This window comes from Oryctolagus cuniculus, chromosome 6, assembly GCF_051225735.1.
Source record: "Oryctolagus cuniculus isolate XC-2025 breed Fujian yellow rabbit chromosome 6, ASM5122573v1, whole genome shotgun sequence".
Taxonomy (NCBI): domain Eukaryota; kingdom Metazoa; phylum Chordata; class Mammalia; order Lagomorpha; family Leporidae; genus Oryctolagus; species Oryctolagus cuniculus.
In genome coordinates this window covers 44156952-44177710 of record NC_142872.1, presented here as the reverse complement: position 1 = coordinate 44177710, position 20759 = coordinate 44156952, and the positions used below count along the sequence as shown (strand labels likewise).

The window sequence follows — 20759 nt, the reverse complement described above, 5'->3', positions numbered from 1 at the left end:
GAAATATGCCTAGGACAAGGCAACTGCGTAAAGTATCCCAGGCACAAATTTCTTCAAAGTTACTGACTGATAAGAGATCAGAAGGAAAAGGCTGATATAAAATGTCAGTGGAAATGGCCCCAGAGTTTATAAGAATCCAGAGTAAAAGGGTCAGGATGGGATTGGGGGTTCATTCATCTACCTATCCATTCTTCCATCCAGAATTCATTGAGCATCTGTTACGTCTCACACACTAGGTGCTAAGCCGTTCAGCATGATCCATCCTTGATCTGATGAAACTTACAGTACAGAAGGAAAAAGTCATTGAAAATATCTTATCTCCTTCTAGGAAATACACCAAACATTATTATCAACATTTTGCTCTCATACATGCCTGAATACCAATGAGTGGTTTTGCTGAACACTGCTTCTATAAAGAAAGAAAGAGCCACACATACGACAAGACACTGAACCTGAAAGAAATTCTTGTATGTTATCCAATGCACTGATTTTCAAATTTGGTGGTTTTCTTTTGCCCTTTTGTTCCTGAACACAAATTAATGTGATGGGTGTGGGAAAAGTCCCTGCTTAGTTGGCACAAGCCAGCACGATCCTTGATGCATCTTTTCAAAACTCTGGAATTTAAGGAGCACAGTTTGAAGTAATAAATTTATTCTAACTCCTTCATTTTAAAAAGGAGTTTCATTTTGAATTCCAAAAGCCTAAAGTGCTTACCTTAGTACTCCTAACTGGTGACTAGGCTGGCACTAGAACTCAGATCCTGGCCTCTGCATTCTGGCACGTTTTCTTCTATTCCATAATCCACTGAATAACCCTAACTGAAAATCACAAATGATAAGATAAAGGACTTGGGATCTGAAATGGATGCTACAATATTAGAATTTCTGCAGCCTATTTATATCTCCTAGGGAAAATGGGGTAGCAAATAGGAAAACCAATCAGGCAGGGAACGTCCTAGAAACATGGTTGTCTTACCAGACTAGTTACAAGGGTAAGAGGGAGAACGCGTTTATGTCCAAGGGTAAACATCTCAGACAATGGTTGCAGGTGAGTTCTTGCATGGCAACAGGGAACTTTAAATAAAATAATGTCAATGTTTTTCATTTTCTGGCCTCCATGAGGCTTTGCTCTTGACTATTGCTCCCTGAGACACCACTTTAGACCCGCTTCCTTGCAATGTGCCCCTGCTTTGTTGTACAAAAGCCAAAAGGCAAAGTAATCTCTAAATGGGTCTGCGTCCCACAGAGAATTTACTTAGATGACATTCAAATCTGTTTTTCAGGGAATATTTCTGATGCCATTACAAGAAATCATACAGTCATTACACTTCAAATTTGACAGTTCCTTCACAGCATGAAAGGCACAAATTAGGTCCAAATGTATTTATTTAAATGCAAGGTTTCACTTACCACCAGGACATTTGTGAAGAGTGATAGATGACAGCAGACTGCTATGTCTGTGCTATTGTTATTTCATGAGCCCCTGACTGTGGATTGCCAAGATCAAATATTTTAAATTCAAACAATAAACCCATTAAAGAGAACTTTCAACTACTATCTCTCTCCCCAGTTATTCAAAGAACTTCATCTAATTCACTTAACAATCACATTTCAGAATGAAAGACAAACTTGTGCTGTGCACAGCCTTTGAAATCTCTGTGAAGACAAAGGACCTACTCAGGCAGCATATAATTAACCAGATCTCAAAACTACCACCTGAGTATTGCCTATCCGAGCGCTGAACCCAATGTACCAATCTTACTTGTAGAAAGTCAGGCTCACCCGGACACGTTGTTCTTGCACCTTATTTTGTAGGAGCTGAAGGCAGACCATGATTCTGTGATTCATCAAAGGCATTTAGCCCCAAATTCTGTATCCCTCCAGGGGCAGCTGTCAGGAGGGAGACCATGGGAGTAGATGAAGCCCTCTGTCTAACCTCCATTTGGTGACTCTACACTGAGATCCCAACTCCCCAAGCCCCTGACACCATCAGTAAGCATCAAGAACAAAGTACCTTGTTACCAAAGTACATTGACCCACCCAGGCTTTCTTGCCTCCATGTTTAGGGTTCAAGTGGGAAGTCTGGCCACTCGCCCCTCATCTCCCAACACTCATATTTTCACCTGCTTCTATCCCATACAAATCAGGCAGTACTAATTACAAAATTTCTTTTATTCTTGTTTACATATTTTACTACACTAGGTCCAGGGCTTCCAGATCTCTCCTTGCCTTTTGCATTCTTTTTTTTTTTTTTTAAGATTTTATTTATTTGAAAGACAGAGTTACAGAGAGAGGTAGAGACAGAGGGAGGAGTCTTCCATCCACTGGTTCACTCCCCAAATGGCTGCCGCAGCCAGAATTGTGGGTCTCCCATATGGGTGCAGGGTCCCAAGGACTTGGGCTACCTTCTACTGCTTTCCCAAGCCATAACAGAGAGCTGGATCAGAAGAGGAGCAGCTGGGTCTTGAACTGGCATCCATATGGGGTTCAGGCCAGGGCTTTAACCCGCTGCATCACAGCACCGGCCCTGCCTCTTGCATTGTGATCACTCATAGGTAGGGAGATGGTATATTTGAGTTGCCCAGATAAGTGACAAATTATTTAAAGATTTATTTATGTTAGTGACAGAGATGAAGGAAGAGAAATAGTGACAGAGAGAAGTATCTTCTACCAGCTGGTTCACTCCCCAAAAGCCTGCAACAGGTGGTCCTGGACCAGGCCCAAGTCAAAAGTCAGGAAATCCATCTGGGTCTCCCATGTGGATCACAGAAACTCAACTCATTGGTAGGAACTTGACAGAAAGTGGACGTGGGACTTGATTCCAGGCACTCAGATACAAGAAGCAGGTGCTTAAACTACTGTACCACAATCCCCACCAATTTATACCTGCTGTCCTATAGAAAGGATACCCTGCACACTTATTCACTCCCAAAATATCCTTCATAAGCCATAGGACCTTCTCTGTTCTGTGTATTCCCCATTTCCCCCTGGTTGTTCAAATCCTTCCACTGGGGACCTCAGAAATCTATGGTGCAACATCAACAAAACCTTCAACTCCTCTAAAAACATTTTCTTTTCTTGTTCTAAGGGAAATCTGGCTCTGTCCTGAGGACATTGCTTTCCTCACAGCCTCTCGAGTGGTAGCCTTTTCCTCCCAGAATTCTCATAAATGCTTGATCTGAAGACAGAATGAAGACTTCCTTGTTTCTCATTGCCAATTCCAGACATTCTCCCTAGAAACTCCAGCCTGGATTTTTATGTCATAATCCAGTATCACTGCTGTTTTCTCATTTGTTAAAGATCCAAAGCTTTAATAGACTCAGTTTTGTATGATTTTTTCTTCAGACTTATTACTGTTTTATTTTATACACTCTTCCCTTCATTTTCACTATTTTAATACTAAAAAATTTGCATGCAAAAAGGATTCTTCAAACATCTAGGTCAGTTATTTCAACATCCCTTCTTTAATAGCCTTGATTTGCACCCCAGTGTAGCCATTCAGTACTAAGTCATACTTGAGGTAACTTTCAGCACACTTCTATAAACAGGTTTTTCAGGACATATGAGCTCTCTTGCAACTACTAAACTATGCCATTAAAATACAAAAGCAGGCATGGGACATTATGTTTACAAATAGGCATAGCTGAATTTGCCCCGTGACTGGCCAACTATTATAAATCTTGCCAGTATCAACAGTGGCAATCTCTCCATGTTATAAATAGTGTGCATTCCACTCTCTTAACAATCCCTTTCATACTTTCAACTCACTTCTGCTAACTCCCTAATTTCAACAACATGCCTTAACCTCACTTACACATTCACACTTTTGTCATATCCCTCACCAACACCAAAACGTTTTCTTTTCTAACTCATTTTTAATTCTATTTTCAATCATCATAATCATTTCTTTGCAATGACACAACTATTTTTCCCTTTCTCAAATATATTTGCCACACTTATTTAGATAGACTCCGGTTAAATACAATTCTTTCCCTTTCCTACAGCTTGTATCCTTGCAGCTGAACATGGTTTGATAAAAACACACAATCACAGTCCTACCAACTTCTTGTGCAGAGAACTCAAGGTTCCTTCAATGCTACAAGTCAACAATTCTATGTCCTATCTAGTAACTCTCCAAGCCTCTGAGACAACTATTTAAATATTGTATAACAGTCTTTTCTAATCTTTAACATCACCTCTCCCATCCTTAATCTTAGCTCACAGAATTCCCCCCTACTCCCAGACCCTAAAAAGACTAAAGCAATCAGGACAGAATTTCCATTGATAGTCAATCTTTTTCCCATACAACTCCATCCCTGTATTACATAGACCTAACATGGACTCTTCAATCTGTTTTCTCTCCTGTTGTTTGATAAACATCTTGTACTTCTATCAAAGGTCAACTCATTCACTTGTGACCTATGTCCAATCTCTTCTCACCTACTTGGGGCACAACCTCAGCAAACTTATCATCGTGGTGTAATTACTGTCATTTGAATCAATTCCTTCAGCATATAATTGAATCAGCCTACCATTTACGCTATTAACCAATACTGCTGTATCAGCAATACATAGGGGGAAAATGCTTCGGCCCATTTCCCTTCCAGGGTCCTGCTTTGCTGGATTGGAAAACTCTTTTAAATACTGTCTCCACATTGTCTCCAATTCACCTCGGATTTTTCTCTTAAATAAAGACTTACAGTCCCTTTTCCATGGCTTATTGTCTTTCACATTATCAAACCCAGTGGTCCATTCTTCATCATGATACGCCCAGACATACTTGAATATCTTTGATATCTTGTTTACAAAACACATGAAAAATGTTTTGGGGACAATATCAGGAGCTACGTTCAAGCTTGGATGTATTGCATTTTCAGATATATAATTCTGGAGTTTTTGGAGAATGGTTCAAGTTGGAAATCAAAACAAGGTCATCAGCACATAGGCAAGTCATTAAACCCATGAAACTAATGATATCACTTAAGCTGTGAGCAAAAATCCAAGCATGGATCTGGGCAGGAGGGAGCAAAGATCACAGAGGCCATGAGTCCAGATACATGTGGAAAGCTGGGGAAATGAGACTACGTAGGGCCTTGTAGAACATGGTGAGAAATTTGGGAAACTAATCGAGGGTCAGTTAAAGAAACACTTTAATCAGAATTCCAGAGGGGTTATTCCAGAGTGGTTTTGAAGGCAGATGGCTGAAGGGGAACACTGCTTTAAAAAAAAAAAAAAAGAGAGAGATGGTATTTCCTGGGATCTGCACATGGTAGGGTGAATCAAAGGTCAACTGAATAGACTTTAGGAGGTAAATGGGACAACATACAAGTGAGAGGCGGAAGGACTGAGAAATGCATGTGATCCTTGGCATGTGCCTCCAACAATCTATATCAAATTTACCAATCCACAGAAAGCTAAGTGTGATTGGACTTTTTTTTATGTAAAATGCAAAAGCAGGTTCTAGCTCTGAGTCTGATGCATCTCTAACTGGAAGAAAGCAATGAGGAAGCATTGGGTGGAATAAGGGAATGAGATGAGTGAGGCTGATGATCCTGAGTTGGCATGAGGTGGGAGGTGGGATTGAGGTGGGTGGAGAGGTATGCTCTGAGCTATGCCAGGCTTTGGCAATGAAGTTGGAACAAGAACAAGGACAATGAGTCTCACAAGGCAAACAGGTGTCACATATGCCAACCAATTTAAAACCTATCTATATCTGTGATGTCTGGCATATTGTCCTATTTTACGAGTAAAGAAAATTAATCAAGTCAGGTGCATTGCTCTTGTTTTTGTGTTAATTTTTCATCTGCTATGACTCATATCTAGGCCTTTGGAACTCTAAAGTTCAATGCATTTTCACTATGCTCCTATCTAGTAACTGATTTCAATAGCTAAAAGGAAATGTAAGTCAAACATTCATATAATTCAACGTATCATGCTGAGTATCCCAATAATTTAAAGAGAGTTCTGATTTTAACTGAATCTATCCACTTTTAGAAGGCTAAAGTTTTTTTTCATTCTATTTCATATGCTAGCATTCTTTTAGAACAGAGGTTACAATTGATAACATCCAGACTATAGATGTCTATTATTTGATCTACAGAGCTTAGTTTTGTTTCTAAGTAAACTCATTACCAATGTTTAAAAATCAAAAGGAATTTATACAAAAATTCCAAATTGGAGTCTGCATTGTGGTGAAGTGGCTAAAGCCCCCAGCTGCAATGCTGGCATGACTTAAGGATGCCGGTTCATGTCCCAGCTGCCCCATTTCTGATCCAACTCACTGATAATGGCCGAGGAAAAGCAGCAGAAGATAGCCCAAGTGCTCTACCCATGTGGAAAAGCTGGATAAATCTTCCAGCTCTTGGCTTCAGCCTGGACCAGTGCTATCCATTGCAACCATCTGGGAAATGAACCATCAGATGGAAGATCTGTGTATGAATGAGTGTGTGTGTGTGTGTGTGTGTGTGTGTCTCCCTTTCTGTAACTGACTTCCAAATAAATAAACATGACCCAAATTCTAGCTCATCTTTAAAAATTTAATGGTAGAATAATACAAGGTATATATTTCCAAAGGGCAACGACCACCAGGAGCTGAGACTCCGACATTCTTTTACTCAAGGTCTATGTCCTCCAGAGACTCAGTTACTCTACTTCATCCTTTTATGTCATTCTGGGCACTTACAAGCATCAGAGTTTGCAATACCTGCCTTAGACAGAAGACAGCCTACATGCTTGTAACATTCTTTCAAAGAACTCAAAATACAAGCGGAAATCAGCAATGCCCTGTGTTCAAAACTAAGCTGAGGCAGCTCTGGCAGACTTGGCTGCTGGGAGTTCCTTTGAGGGACAGGTGGCAGAGTATCAAACCATCTCACAGACCACTGCATCAGGGAGACCTGAGGGCCCAGGCCCCCTTCCTGTCCCACTGCCACAAGAATCAGAGGAAAGAGCTAAGAACCTCAATCTTGAAAAGATTAGAATGAAGATGAAGAAAATGAGAAGCCAGAGGTTAAATTAGCTGCCCAGTGTCATGCCGCCAGTAGGTGGCAGGACCGGGATTTCAACAAGCTTGAAGGTTTCTCTATATTGTTCAACTGTTACTAAGGAGTTATTGATAACTAACCCCAAATACAAATTTTGGGAGAAATGAATTCTATCAGTTGAAATTGAAACTCCTTCTTAGACATAATTAGTTGATGAAGCACCAGGAAAGAAGGGAGAAATTGTTGTGACTCTCTTATCAGCTGGTCACTGCCCAGGATGAGATATGTTTTTATAGCAGGGCGATAATGAATTGTCTTCTACACAGGAGACTTCATCTTGAGGAAAGGAGAAGCTGCCAGAATGGAACTTCTGCACTCTAGGGGCAGAGTGAAAGACATCCAGAGCATCTTTTTAGATACTACTTTTTATGATTCAAGATTTTATCAAATTCCAAGTCAGCAGGAATGTTGAAATGGAATTTTGGAGCTGGTTCGAGGCTGGATCACTCGCAGTTTCTACCATGTTCTCTGGCTGAACTGTAAAGCAGCTTATGGCTATGAGTATTTGTTCACAAACCTTGGTGAAGGATTGGGAGTTCAGATTCATGTGGCTACACTGGACATGTTTAGAAACAGGCGACATTCTTCACCATCTCACTACAGAACATGGTTCCCAGATCCATGCGTGTCAGCATCCAAAGGCAGAGGAATATTTTCATTGGAACAAATTACCCTGTGGAATTACTTCCAGAAATAGAATTCCACTTCTCACAATCAGCATTAAACCATCCACCATGTGGTTTGGAGAAAGAACCAGAAAAATAAATGTAATTGTGAGGACTGGAAAGACTTCATACAGAGCTTGCTTTTCTTTTCATTCCTCCTACAGTGAAATTAAAGAGTTCTTGAGCTACATTTGTCCTGTGAATGCTCATCCAAATATTATTCCACTAGGCACAACAATGGATAAAGTTATAGAAATCTTAAAACCTTTATGCTGATCTTTCCAAAGTACTGAGCCAGAGTATAAACCACTCAGAAAGTTGAAGAGAGCTAGAACGGTCCACTTTGACTCAGAGGAAGATGATGAGCTCTTTGATGATCTTCTGCCGGTACCTTGAAGGCATAAGGTTCCATACCAGCAAACTCTTCACCCAGAAGCATTTTCAACAACGACAGTATCAGAAACCCAGCCTAAATAGCTGCAGCAAAGCATAGGAAGATGCAAAGCTCTCTTTGGGGAAACGCAGTAGATTGTGAAGAATCCAACAGTGCAAATGAAGAAGAATTAGAAACCCCCGCTTCACTGAAGGAGACCTGGACCCTATCACATTTCACCAGCAAAAGGCTGAAGTGAATACATCCACAGTGGGACATATTCTTGAAAAGAAATGATGAAATCACAGATGAAGGTTTGGAGAACTTCCCTCTTTCCACAGAGGCAGTGGGATCCCAGTACCCAAAGCTTTTCAGTGACTGACGGAGAATCAACCTGTAACTCCGCACAGAATTCATCTCAGTCAACACACGTAAGAGAATGAAGAAGTCAAGGCTGGGACAGCCAATCGGATACTGTTTTGTTATCTTCCTGAGAGAGAAACAATGGAGCTATTACCTCTTTGAACCAAGATGGCTGTAGACCAAAAATCAAAAAGAATATACCTGCTTCTCAGGTGGAACAATATATACTTTGCCCAAAGGATACTTACTGTGCTTTGAAAAGCAGGGAAACAGGTGTAACTGTAGTTCCCAGTATTGGGGAACCAACCACTCTAAGTGATGGGAAACATACCTGAGCAAAAAAGGTTGCTAAATCTTAGCACAAACACAGATTTGCAGAGCCCCTCTGATTTTGAAATTCTCTTAACTCCAGAAGCTGAGTTACCAAAATGAGAGCATTTGCAATATTTATATGAGAAGCTGGCAACAGTCGAGAGAATAGTGGTTGAGAAAGAAAATGCTCACTCTTGCATATTGAAGAATTAAAAACACGTTTTCCTAGAAAAATCACTAAAAAACTTAAATTCACCAATGGTGATTATTAAGTAGAAAACCTAAAATGTTCAAATAACCTAAAAGAAGGCATTAAAGGGATCACAGGAACAAAAAAACAGAAAGCAAACAAATAAAATGTCGAACTAAATCCAAAAAAGCCAATAACTACATTAAGCATAAATGCCCTGAACATATCGATGCAAAGACAGATTCTGGCTAAAAATAAATTTAACCCAGTTATATACATGCTTCCTGTAAGAAATTCAATTTAAATGATATATGCAGGTTAAAAGTAAAAGGATGAAAAATGACATACCAAGTAAACACTAAAGGAAAGCTGGTGCAGCTACATTAGTATCAAGCAATGTCCTTATGATAAAAGGCCCAGTTTACTACGACATAGAACTAAATGTGAAGCTAACAACAAATTCAAAGTACATGAAATAAAACATACTGAACAGACATAAAATGTACAATTATAATTAGGGACTCTTCACAGCCTTCTCTTAGTAATATGGAGGTATTTCAAAAAGTTCATGGAAAATTGAATTAAATATTTTGGTAAGAAAAGATTTTAAATCAATATGTAATTTTTTCATAATACATATTTTCCATGAACTTTTTTTTTTTAAGATTTACTTATTTGAAAGTCAGAGCTACAAAGAATGACTTTCCATCCTCTGGTTTACTCCCCAAATGGCCACAATGGCCAAGGCTAGGCCAGGCCAAAGCTGGGAGCTTCTTCCAAGTCTCACATGTGAGTGCAGGGGTCCAAAGATTTGGGCCTTCTGCTGTTGCTTTCCCAGGCCATTGGCAGGCAGCTTGATCAGAAGCAGAGCAGCTTTTTCTAAACCAGCGCCCATAAGGGAATGCCATGAGTGCAGGCGGCGGCTTAACCTGCTGCACCTGCCCCTTTGATGAACTTTCTGAAAACTACACCCACAGAAAATCAGCAAGAATACACAAGAACTGAATGGTACTTGTAAGCCAACTGGACTGACACTGATAGAACACCCACTTCACCAAACAACATAATACCGTTCTTCAGCTGCACCAGGACATTCACCAAGATAGGCTGTACCTTGGGTCATAACAACAACACATTCAGGCTGAAAGAATAAACTTGGATCTATTTCAACATCAGATGTATCTCCAAAGATGTAATATCACGTAAGAACCTTGTGAATAAGTGGTAAAATTACACCAAGAATAGTTAAGATGTAAAAAAAAAAAATTCCTAAGAGCTAAATGGCTAAAGTATCAATAAAAAATAAATAAAATAAATAAGTTGAGTGATTAATGTTTTAGTTCCCTATGAACTGTGCATTTTGCAGAGAGAAGAATACAGCCCTTTTCCTTTGTAGTGTGCCTTCACAGATTTCTTCTGAAATTTTAAGAGAAACTCAAGAGACAGCAGGTTTCAATTTTTGCCACTTTTTCCTAGTAAAAGCAAAGGAAAACAGGTTTATGGATTTTCTCTTTTTAACTAGAAAAACAGGAAGGCTTTGCATAAAGTGTATTGTGCCTAACCAACATGGTGACTAACGGATGTTATAGTCCTTAGGGCTTCTCCAATTTGGGAACTCGGTGAGATACCAGAGTCCAACCTGAATGTCATTTATCTACCAAACATGGAACACTCAGGCCAATGAAATAAAGCCTTAGCTGTGAGTACCTGTATATTGCTTCTATTTTAAAGGAAAATAAAGTAGTTCTACCAAATAATACAGGCAAGCTTAGCGAATACCTATTATACACCAAAACCCCAGAAACTGCTGTTTTTCTTTGTAATTTTATAACTTCTTTGCTACATTTGCAAACATCATGAACAATGAGAGAATGAGGGATGAGAAGATGAGCACTATTACTGCAGGCAGTGGCGGGATGGGAAGCTTAGTAAAGGCAACCTCTTCATCTTATAAATGGGCAACACCGAAGTCCAAGGTGACAGACATCTACTGCTCAAGGCCACACAGAGCGCTCAGAAGTTCTACTCTGCTGTTAGCCACAAAGGGGTTGAGTTGGCGGTGACCAGAATGAAACATATACATGAGAAATAAAGAAAAAGATAGACAAGTGGCCATGCAGGAGGTGCCAGAAGGTGGATCACTATCTAAAGTCTCTCTGGAGACATCAGCTTTAGGAAATGGAAGATCTTGGCACACTCACATGACTCTGCACACTCTTCTAACACACATCTCAATCTTCCACAGGATACGTGTTGTTTAGGGGGACACTCAGCATCCTTGTCATTTTTTAGACATCTTGGTCTTATTTTGGGAATCCCTCTCCTGCACAGGAGGCAGACACAAAATCTGCCTGCCACGATCTATACTTTTACTGTCACTCTGTCTATTGCTTCATAAACTTTCCTTCTTGCTCACCCTCCATTATTCCTGTGGCTCATTCTTCACGTGTGAAAGAAAAAGAGCCTGGTGTAAGCGAGAGCTGTCACCCTAAAAGAACTGTCACATCTGAAAATCCAGGAGAAAGGAAATCCTTCAACTCCTCCACCAATAAAGTGTGTTAGATATTTGTCAGCTTACCCATGATGCATGTTCTTTGGTAACTTGAGATTGCCATGGCTCATCAAGGTTTTGCAAGCCTTACTGCATAGCTTAAATATTAAATTTACTGTACAAAAGCGGCCGGTGCCACGGCTCACTAGGCTAATCCTCTGCCTTGCAGCGCTGGCACACCGGGTTCTAGTCCTGGTCGGGGCGCCGGATTCTGTCCCGGTTGCCCCTCTTCCAGGCCAGCTCTCTGCTGTGGCCAGGGAGTGCAGTGGAGGATGGCCCAAGTGCTTGGGCCCTGCACCCCATGGGAGACCAGGAGAAGCACCTGGCTCCTGCCTTTGCATCAGTGCGGTGCGCCAGCCGCGGCGGCCATTGGAGGGTGAACCAACGACAAAAGGAAGACTTTTCTCTCTGTATCTCTCTCTCACTGTCCACTCTGCCTGTCAAAAAAAAAATATAATAAACTTACTGTGGGGAGCAACTCGGACTAGACTAAGTTACGGGAATTAAGACTTATTCTATGCATCTGCTCTCCCACAATGTGGCGCTGGGAGAGGAGCGTACAGCTTCTACCCAGCTGCCTCTCACCAACTTGACAAGCTGCAAGAGCCGCTCCTGATTGGAGGAGAGCGGCGCGCTCGGCGTGTGGGTAGCAGAGCATGGATTGGTGGAGAGGACTATATAGGAGGAGAGAGACGGTATGGTGGTGTGGGTTGGTTGGAGAGTGCGTTGGAGAGTTCGCGGGGAAGTTCGTTACTTCGTTCTTTCTCATTTCTCTCTACTCATTCTTGCTTCGGGAGTTTGCTGTTTACTTATTCTTACTTTACTATAGAAAGAACTTGTAAAAAAGGGAACAACAAGCGTCCGGTCCGGTGCGGCTCCTCTGCGTGCGGAGGAGCAGCAACTTACTGTACAAAATCATCAGCATTTCTCACCTTGGTATAAAGCATCTGAACATGAAACCTTAGAATCCACATTTTTTTAATTTATTTATTTGAAAGGCAGAGTTACAGAGGGAGAGGAAGAGGGAAAGAGAAAGAGAGAGAGAGAGAGAGAGAGAAAGAGAAAGAGAGAGATCCTCCATCTGCTGTTCACTCCTCAAATGGTGGCAACAGCTGGGGTTGGGCCAGGCCAAAGCCAGAAGCCAGGAGCTTCCTTCAGGTCTCCCACAAGGATGATCGGAGTCCAAGGACTTAGGACATCTTCCTCTGCCTCCCCAGGCCCATTACCAGGAAGTTGGATCAGAATTGGAGAAGCCAGGATTTGAACCATCACCCATGTGGGATCCTGGCACTGCAGGCAATAACTTAACCCACTGTACCATAGCACCAGCCCCAGAATGTACATTTTAATAAGAATTGTAGTTGATTCTCCTGCAGTTGGCCCCTCAAGTATGTGGCTGAGGGTATCACATACCCTCAGCATTGGCTCCCATTCTGCTTATGGCCTTATTATCTAATCTATCATATTTTCCCAAAAGAGAAAGTCACCTTGACCATAATCTTCTCCACGTGCCCTGTGGGATCAGGTCCTGTCTTGAGATTCAATTAGTCATGTGATGGCTCAGGGTTTCATGGGCTGCACAAATGACTCTCTATGATCTGGTTTTATGTAAGAGAGGCTGAGCAGGAGACAATGCACTTGATACCGAGTAATCTATAAATAAGAAAACAAATTCCTGATTACTTTTCCAGAAACCTTCCTCAGTCACCCTTCATACAGAAGATCTCTTTGATTTGATTCATCCTTTGATCCAAGATTTACTGAAATAGGTTTAAATACACAACTCTAAGAGGTACAGACCTGTAATGAATAACTGGTAAGCTGATTACTACAACACCCGTATTCCTTTGTAAATCACTTTAATTACCACCTCCAGAATCTTCTATGCTGTGAATGCTCAAAGAACCTTACCTCTCTGGAAATCAACTGGGCTTTCACTGATAGTCACAAACTTCTTTAAAGGTACATTGCCCCTTACAATGAGAGTGGGTCTCATTTTAAGAAAATCTTCTAACCAAAGGAGCTTGAATCCACAAAGATAACCAACTAAAAAGGGATCATTTTTATTTTAGAAACTCTTTGTAAAAAATCTACCATGAGGGGCCGGTGCCGTGGCTCACTTGGTTAATCCTCGCCAGCATCCCATATGGGCGCCAGGTTCTAGTCCTGGTTGCTCCTCTTCCAGGCCAGCTCTCTGCTGTGGCCCGGGAGGGCAGTGGAGGATGGCCCAAGTGCTTGGGTCCTGCACCTGCATGGGAGACCAGGAGGAAGCACCTGGCTTCTGGCTTCGGATGGGCACAGCGCCAGCCGTGGTGGCCATTTGGGGGGTAAACCAATGGAAGGAAGACCTTTCTCTCTCTCTCTCTCTCTCTCTCTCTCTCACTGTCTATAACTCTACCTGTCAAAATCTACCATGAAAGGTTACTTAAACATAGGAGAGAAGTCATTTATTTATGTATTTCTACATTCAATGCTAATAAAGAATTAATAGAAACTGGTGGGGGTGGGGGCAGCATTTTGGCATAGTCAGTGAAGCCACCACCTGCAATGCTAACATTCCATATGGGCATGGGTTCGAGTCCTGGCTGCTCCACTTCTGATCCAACTCTCTGCTAATGGCTAGGAAAAGCAGTGAAAGATGGTCCAAGTACTTGTGCTGCTGCCACCCATGTGCAAGAGCTGGATGAAGCTCCCAGCTGCTGGCTTTGCCCTGGCCCAGCCCTGGCCATTGCAGCTATCTGGGGAGTGAACGAGCAGATGGATGATCTCTCTGTCTCTCCCTCTCTCTCTGTAACTCTGACTTCCAAATTAAATAAATAATTCTTTTTTTTTTTCTGAAAAAAAAAAAAAAGCTAAAAATACGGCTAGGAACAAAAAAAAACCTGTTTTTGGCCTCTCTGTCTCTCACATTCTCTGTAAATTTGACTTTCAAATAAATAGATAACTCTTTTTTTAAAAAAACAGAAGAGCTAGGAATTTGCCTACAGACATAAAGTAACTGTTCTTTGTGCTCCAAGAACTGTCAGTCTAGTGGTGACAACAAATTATAGAAAAAGAGCAAGTAATAATATACTACTGGCCTTGATATACAAACATGATTACAGTGTTATGAGAAGAGAGGAAAAACAGTCACTATGTCATTAGAGGCATTGGGAAAGGTAAACAACTCGAACTAGGTCTGGGAGGACCAGCAAGTTAATCAAATCAGAAAAAATGCAGGGCAAGGTAGATCCAACAGTCCTTGCAAAGCTACAGAAGGAAGAAGGGTTGGGATACTGGAAAAAGTAATGACAACAAGGTAAAAAGAAACAAAAGTGTAGAAGGTGGGAAATGTACTTGTGAGGTACCAATACATTTCAGAAGTGGAGAAACACTGACAGTCTATGACTACTTAAAGAACATAACTTTGATGGGGCTGGTGCTGTGGCATAGCTGGTAAAGCCACCACCTGCAGTGCCGGCATCCCATATGAGCAACGGTTCAAGACCAGGCTGCTCCATTTCCCATCCGCTCTCTGCTATGGCCTGGGAAAGCAGTAGAAGATGGCCCATGTCCTTGGGCGCTGCACCTAAATGAGATATCAGGAAGAAGCTCCTGGCTCCTGGCTTCTGATCTGTATAGCTCTGGCTGTTGTGACCAATTGGGGAATGAACCAGCAGATGGAAGACCTCTCTCTCACTCTCTGCCTCTCCTTCTCTCTCTGTGTAACTCTGACTTTCAAGTAAATAACAAATAAATCTTTAAATAAAAAACCTAACTTTGAGAAGAGGTTGGAGGAGGGTCTGGATAAGCAGAAACTGGGGGCAGGGAGACCACAAAGGAAACCGCCATGTCAGAGAGGTCTGTAGAAGCTGGATGGAGAGGGACGCACTGAGCAGGGAGATATTTCCAAGCAATGGACTGTCTGTTTCCAGAATCTCATGGTTGTTAATAGAGGTTTGGAGTCACACAAATCTGAGCATAAACAGTGGCTCCGCCAATGACTGGACAACACTGTCCTTGTGACCCTATCTCACTGAGCTCCACTTTTCTCTTCTTTAAAATGGAGAGAGTACAAGTGAGACTATTAAATAAGATAATGACAAAAGGGCTTAGTGTAACTTAAGGTTTAGCATACAATCAATGTTAACCAAATGTTAACTGTTATTAGTACTATCATTATTAGTAGTATCATAATGAATAACTGATGGAGAAAAGGCAATCAGAAATAATTGTCTAGCTTGATAGTTGGTAAATGATGATGCCATTTCAAGACACAGGCAGTAACTCCAATAACTACAATTTATTTAGAGTAATTTATTGAGAGTTTACCATATACCTTGCAGTTTGCTGGTAGGAACATGCATGATTTCCTTTACTACTTGTAGTGATTCAAGACATTATTATCCACAGTTAAAAAGGCGAAAATGAAGCAGACAGAGGTAGAGAGGGTTGAGTCAGACGGGTCAGAAATAAAGAAACACAGGAGCCTGTGTCTTTACCATCACTCCACACATAAGAAGGCAAGAGAAGTTCTAAGATGGGGCAAAGATTCATTAGTACGTGGAAAACAAGTTCTCATTAGCTCATTTGAATTTAGCATTCTCAGAAACACCCACAGGGAGTACTGCAATAGTAAAAGCAGAAGTGCAGGTATCTTCATAAATCACTTTCCTACCCAAAAGAAAGATCAAGGAACAAAGAAACCGAGAGAAAAAGCTTGAGGAGCTATTTCTAATAGAAGTTTAATCATGAATGCAGAAATCACTCTGATTTTACTTTGCAAGGAGCAGAGGACACATGGCTGGCGTGATACAAGTCAGATTCCCTGCCATCTTGTTGGGAAGCAGCCCACTGCAATGGGAAGGGAATCTCATCACTCTGTTCCTCAACATTCACATCCTCAACGCCACCCACAAGATGCAGGGCCCTAGGAGCCTCAGTGCTCTCTCTGGAGCAGCGCTGCAGCTCACTAGGCTAATCCTCCGCCTTGCGGCACCGGCACACCGGGTTCTAGTCCCGGTCGGGGCGCCGGATTCTGTCCCGGTTGCCCCTCTTCCAGGCCAGCTCTCTGCTGTGGCCAGGGAGTGCAGTGGAGGATGGCCCAAGTGCTTGGGCCCTGCACCCCATGGGAGACCAGGATAAGTACCTGGCTCCTGCCATCGGATCAGCGCGGTGGCCCAGCCGCGGTGGCCATTGGAGGTTGAACCAACAGCAAAAGGAAGACCTTTCTCTCTGTCTCTCTCTCTCACTGTCCACTCTGCCTGTCAAAAAAATAAAAAATAAATAAATAAATTAATTAATTTAAAAAAAAGGGAATCAGGAATTCTCCTGTCGGGGATGCCCATCGGGAGTTTCACATGGCAGAGAAATAAGTGTGTGGCTTTGCTGCCTTGAGCTTCAGCCAGGACTTCCGGGAAATCTGCAGTCAGCATGCCCTGCCGGTTCTGCATGACAGAGCTGACTTGGCAGCCACTTCTGAGGAAGGAACATCCCGAAAGAGCGAGACTTTCTGCTCACTCACTTCACTCCTGGGCAGCCTCCCTGACTGAGCACACACTGTGACGGCTTCAGGGAAGCTTGAGAGCCGACTGCGAATTGCAGAAGCTTGCCCTGTCAATGCTTCACCCCTCCGAACTTGTCTGTTCCCTACACCCATGTATTTCCCTTCATTCTTCCATGAAAGAGCACATTTTTGTACCTCTTTAGTATTTGTAATGCTTTCCCCTATGGATGACAACATCCGGATTATCTGCCAGGTCTGGGATGCCACGAAATACTTTCTAGGGTTAGATACACATGCACACCTGTAGTCAGTATGTTTTCCATTTTAATTTTTGTGTTTAGTTTTTAGCTTTTAACTGGCTCAATACAGTTCAGAGATAAAACTCTACGAATATGATGATATTCTTTCTCCCTCTCACCTTCCCTTCCTCTCCCTTCTCCCCTTTCACCTTTGCATTTAAGATAACACATCTTTAATTTTCATGGAGGTCAATGGTTTAAAGCTCCAGTAGCTAAGAGTTCAACAAGTAAAAAGCAGAAAGAACCTAGTGTAGCCAAAATACAGCAAAGGGCTATAAACAATAATTGAATGGAAAAAATGACTATTTCAGTCATACACATTAAATTTCATAGATCATTAAAACTATAGTAGTAAAACATTCTTATCAATTTGACAAAGGTATAAAAGAAAGTTTGACAGAAGTATATTCAAGCAATATTGATAGACATTGGTATTTCTTTGTGTTTTTGTTTTATGATTTTTTTAACTCCCACATATAAAGGAGAATATGTGGCATTTGACTTTCTGTGTCCAGCTTATTTCATTCAACATGATGTCAGTTTCATCCATTTTGCTGCAAATAGTGGAATTTCATTCTTTTTTTATAGCTGAATAATATTCTGTTGTATATATGTGCCACATTTTCTTTATCCATTCAATGATGGGCACCTTGGTTGATTCCATTTTTCAGTTATTCTGAACAGTGCTGATATAAACATGGTGGTACAGGTATCTCTTTGATACAATTTGCTCCTGTCTTTTGGATGTGTACCCAGAACTGGGACTGCTGGATCATACCGCAGGTCTATTTCTAGTTTCTTTAAGAACTCCTCCTGCTGTTTTCCACAGCGACGGCACTAATTCACACTCCCACCGACAGCATACAAGAGTTCCTTTCTCCACATCCTTACCAGCATCTCCTTTTTGTGGATTTTAGCCATTCTGACAGGGTGAGGTGATAGCACATCATGGTTTTGATTTGCATTTCCCTGACGGCTAGTGAAGTTGAGCATTTTTTAATATATTTGTTGGCCATTTGTATGTCTTCTTTTGAGAACTGTCGAGGTTCTTTGCTGAGTTGGTTGTTTTTTATTGTTGAGTTTTTTAATTGCTGATATATTTTGGATATTAATTCTTTGTCAGATAGGTGCCTCACAGATATTTTTTCCCCATCTGTTGGATGTCTCTTCACTCTGCTGATTCTTTCCATTATTTCCTTTGCTTCGTAGAAGCTTCTGAGTTTGATATGATCCTTTTTGTTGTTGTTCAGTTTTGCTTTTGCTGTCTGTGCTTTAAGATTCTTATCCAAGAAACTGTCACCTACACCAATGTCTTAGAGTGTTTCTCCTACACTTTCTTCCAGCAGCTTCATAGTTTCACACCTTAAATTTTGGTCTTTGATCTATCTGAGTTGATTTTTGTATATGTAGAGAGGAATGGATCTAAATTAATTCTTCTGCATATATAGAGTTTTGCCAGCACCATTTGTTGAAGAGATTTTTACTCCAATGTATGGTGTGAGCTCTTTTGTCAAAATCAGTTGGCTCAATGTATATGCATTAATTTCTGGGCTGTCTATTCTATTCCATTGATCTACGTAACGTTTATTATGCCAGTGCCATGCTGATGTAATTATTATACCTTTGTAGTATGCTTTAAGTCAGGTATTGAGATGTCTCTAGTTTGATCCTTTTATTTATTTATTTACTTACTTATTTATTTTGCTAAAGGTTGCTTTGGCTATTATGGGTCTTTTGTAATTCCATATGAATTTTAGGATTTTTCCCCCAATTTTCTAAAGAATGTCATTGGCATTTTATTGGGAATTGCATTGACTCTGCAGATTGCTTTATATGGTACAGACATTTTAATAATATTGATTGTTGCAATCCATGAGCAAGGAATATCTCTCCATTTTTCTGTGTCTTTGCTGATTTCTTCCATCACTGACTTAGACTTCTCAGTGTAGAGGGTTTTTTTTACTTCTTTAAGTGGATTTCCTAAATATGTGATCTTTTGTGGCTACTGTAAATAGGATTTCTTTCTCTTTCTCTTTTACTCAGTCCATCACCAGAATATTTAAAAAGCTACTGGTTTTTGAATGTTTATTCTATAACCTGCAACTTTACTGAACTGTTTCATTGGTCCTAACAGCAGTCGAGTTGTATCAAATGAACCTAGTCCTCTGTTTTTGGCTGAACCAGGGATAGACACACGATCCAACATCCATCAAAGTCTGTTATCAGGACATCTGGAATTTCCAGATGGTCAGAACTGGTATAACCAGGGAGCTGGGGTTAAACCATTTTGGAGAACTTTTTTTTTTTTTTTCTGCACAAAAATGCAGTCACAGGCAGCAGATATCCAGGGAGATTCAGGTCCTTGTTCAGGTCCCTTGGAGTGGCAGAAACACTGTTTTTGGTTGTAGGATATACCCTTGCAATACTCCAAAAAAATTATCTCTTTTATATTAAATTAGTTCAAATTAGTACCTGTTACTTTTTAACAAAAAAGAGACTTAAAAAGCCAAAGAAGAAGTCTACTAAGATATGCAGTAAAATGGTTTTATATGAATCCAAGTATTGCTAGAAATTTCATTCTCTGGAAGTCCAAGATAATGCAGAAGTGGGCACTTTCTCATTGTAATAAATGTTCAAGCAAAACCAGCAATGATGATGATAAACAGAGTTGTTAATACTTTTTACTTTGCAAACAGTACTGGCTAGTCTATGTTATTTAATTGGGGTTGTTAGTATGGTGCTAAGGACCCTATTTGAAGACAGTGAAGCTGAAACACAGAGATATACCCTGATCCACTCCAAGCAAAGTCCCTCTCATTTCTGCATTCTGCAACTTCTACAGGGTCATGTTTGGAATAAGTGGTTTGAAGATTTTGGGTGTTCCTTGTGAAGGCTACTTGAGATGGAAGTATCATGGATTTTAAAAGCCTAATCATCATTTGATCTTTTCTGTTTTAAAGTATTATAGGAAGCTAAACTCTTTTGAACCTACTTGCAGTGAAAAACAACACATATTCAAGTTTTCCTTTAGAAAAGTGGTTTTTCATGTTGTCAAAGACTGAAGCTGATTTTTAACATGTGAGATTATTGGCTATAAACAATTCAGAGTATGAAAACACAGCAAGTTCACAATATATTTTCAAAAACACAGAATATGTCCATAACTCTTATTTTTCACTTTGATTTTACCTCGATATAATGCTGTAACTCCTAAGTAGATAATGTGTGGGGTCACTAAGTGGTTTCTCTCTACCCACCAACTGCTCCTCTCTACTTTCCTGGACTCTCACACACCTGATGTTTTTATGCTTCCCTCTATATCAACAAATATAGTGTATTAACATCTGATTAACTAAGTTATAAGCTTGTTGAAGGTAGGCACACTATCATTGTCTCTGTTTTCAGCACCTAGTAGGTCTAATACATAATCAGATATCAACTCCTATGTTGGATGACAAAAAATGAAATATTTTATCCAA

At 40.8% G+C, this 20759-nt stretch overlaps 1 protein-coding gene and 1 pseudogene across 1 annotated transcript in view; one reads left to right on the top strand and one right to left on the bottom strand.

Moving 5' to 3' along the window:
- Nucleotides 1-20759, bottom strand: part of SGCD (sarcoglycan delta) — a 1076594-nt gene that overhangs the window by 883346 nt on the left and 172489 nt on the right. The gene's annotated exons all lie outside the window — the stretch shown is intronic.
- LOC138850090 (protein artemis pseudogene) lies at nt 7289-8462 on the top strand (annotated as a pseudogene).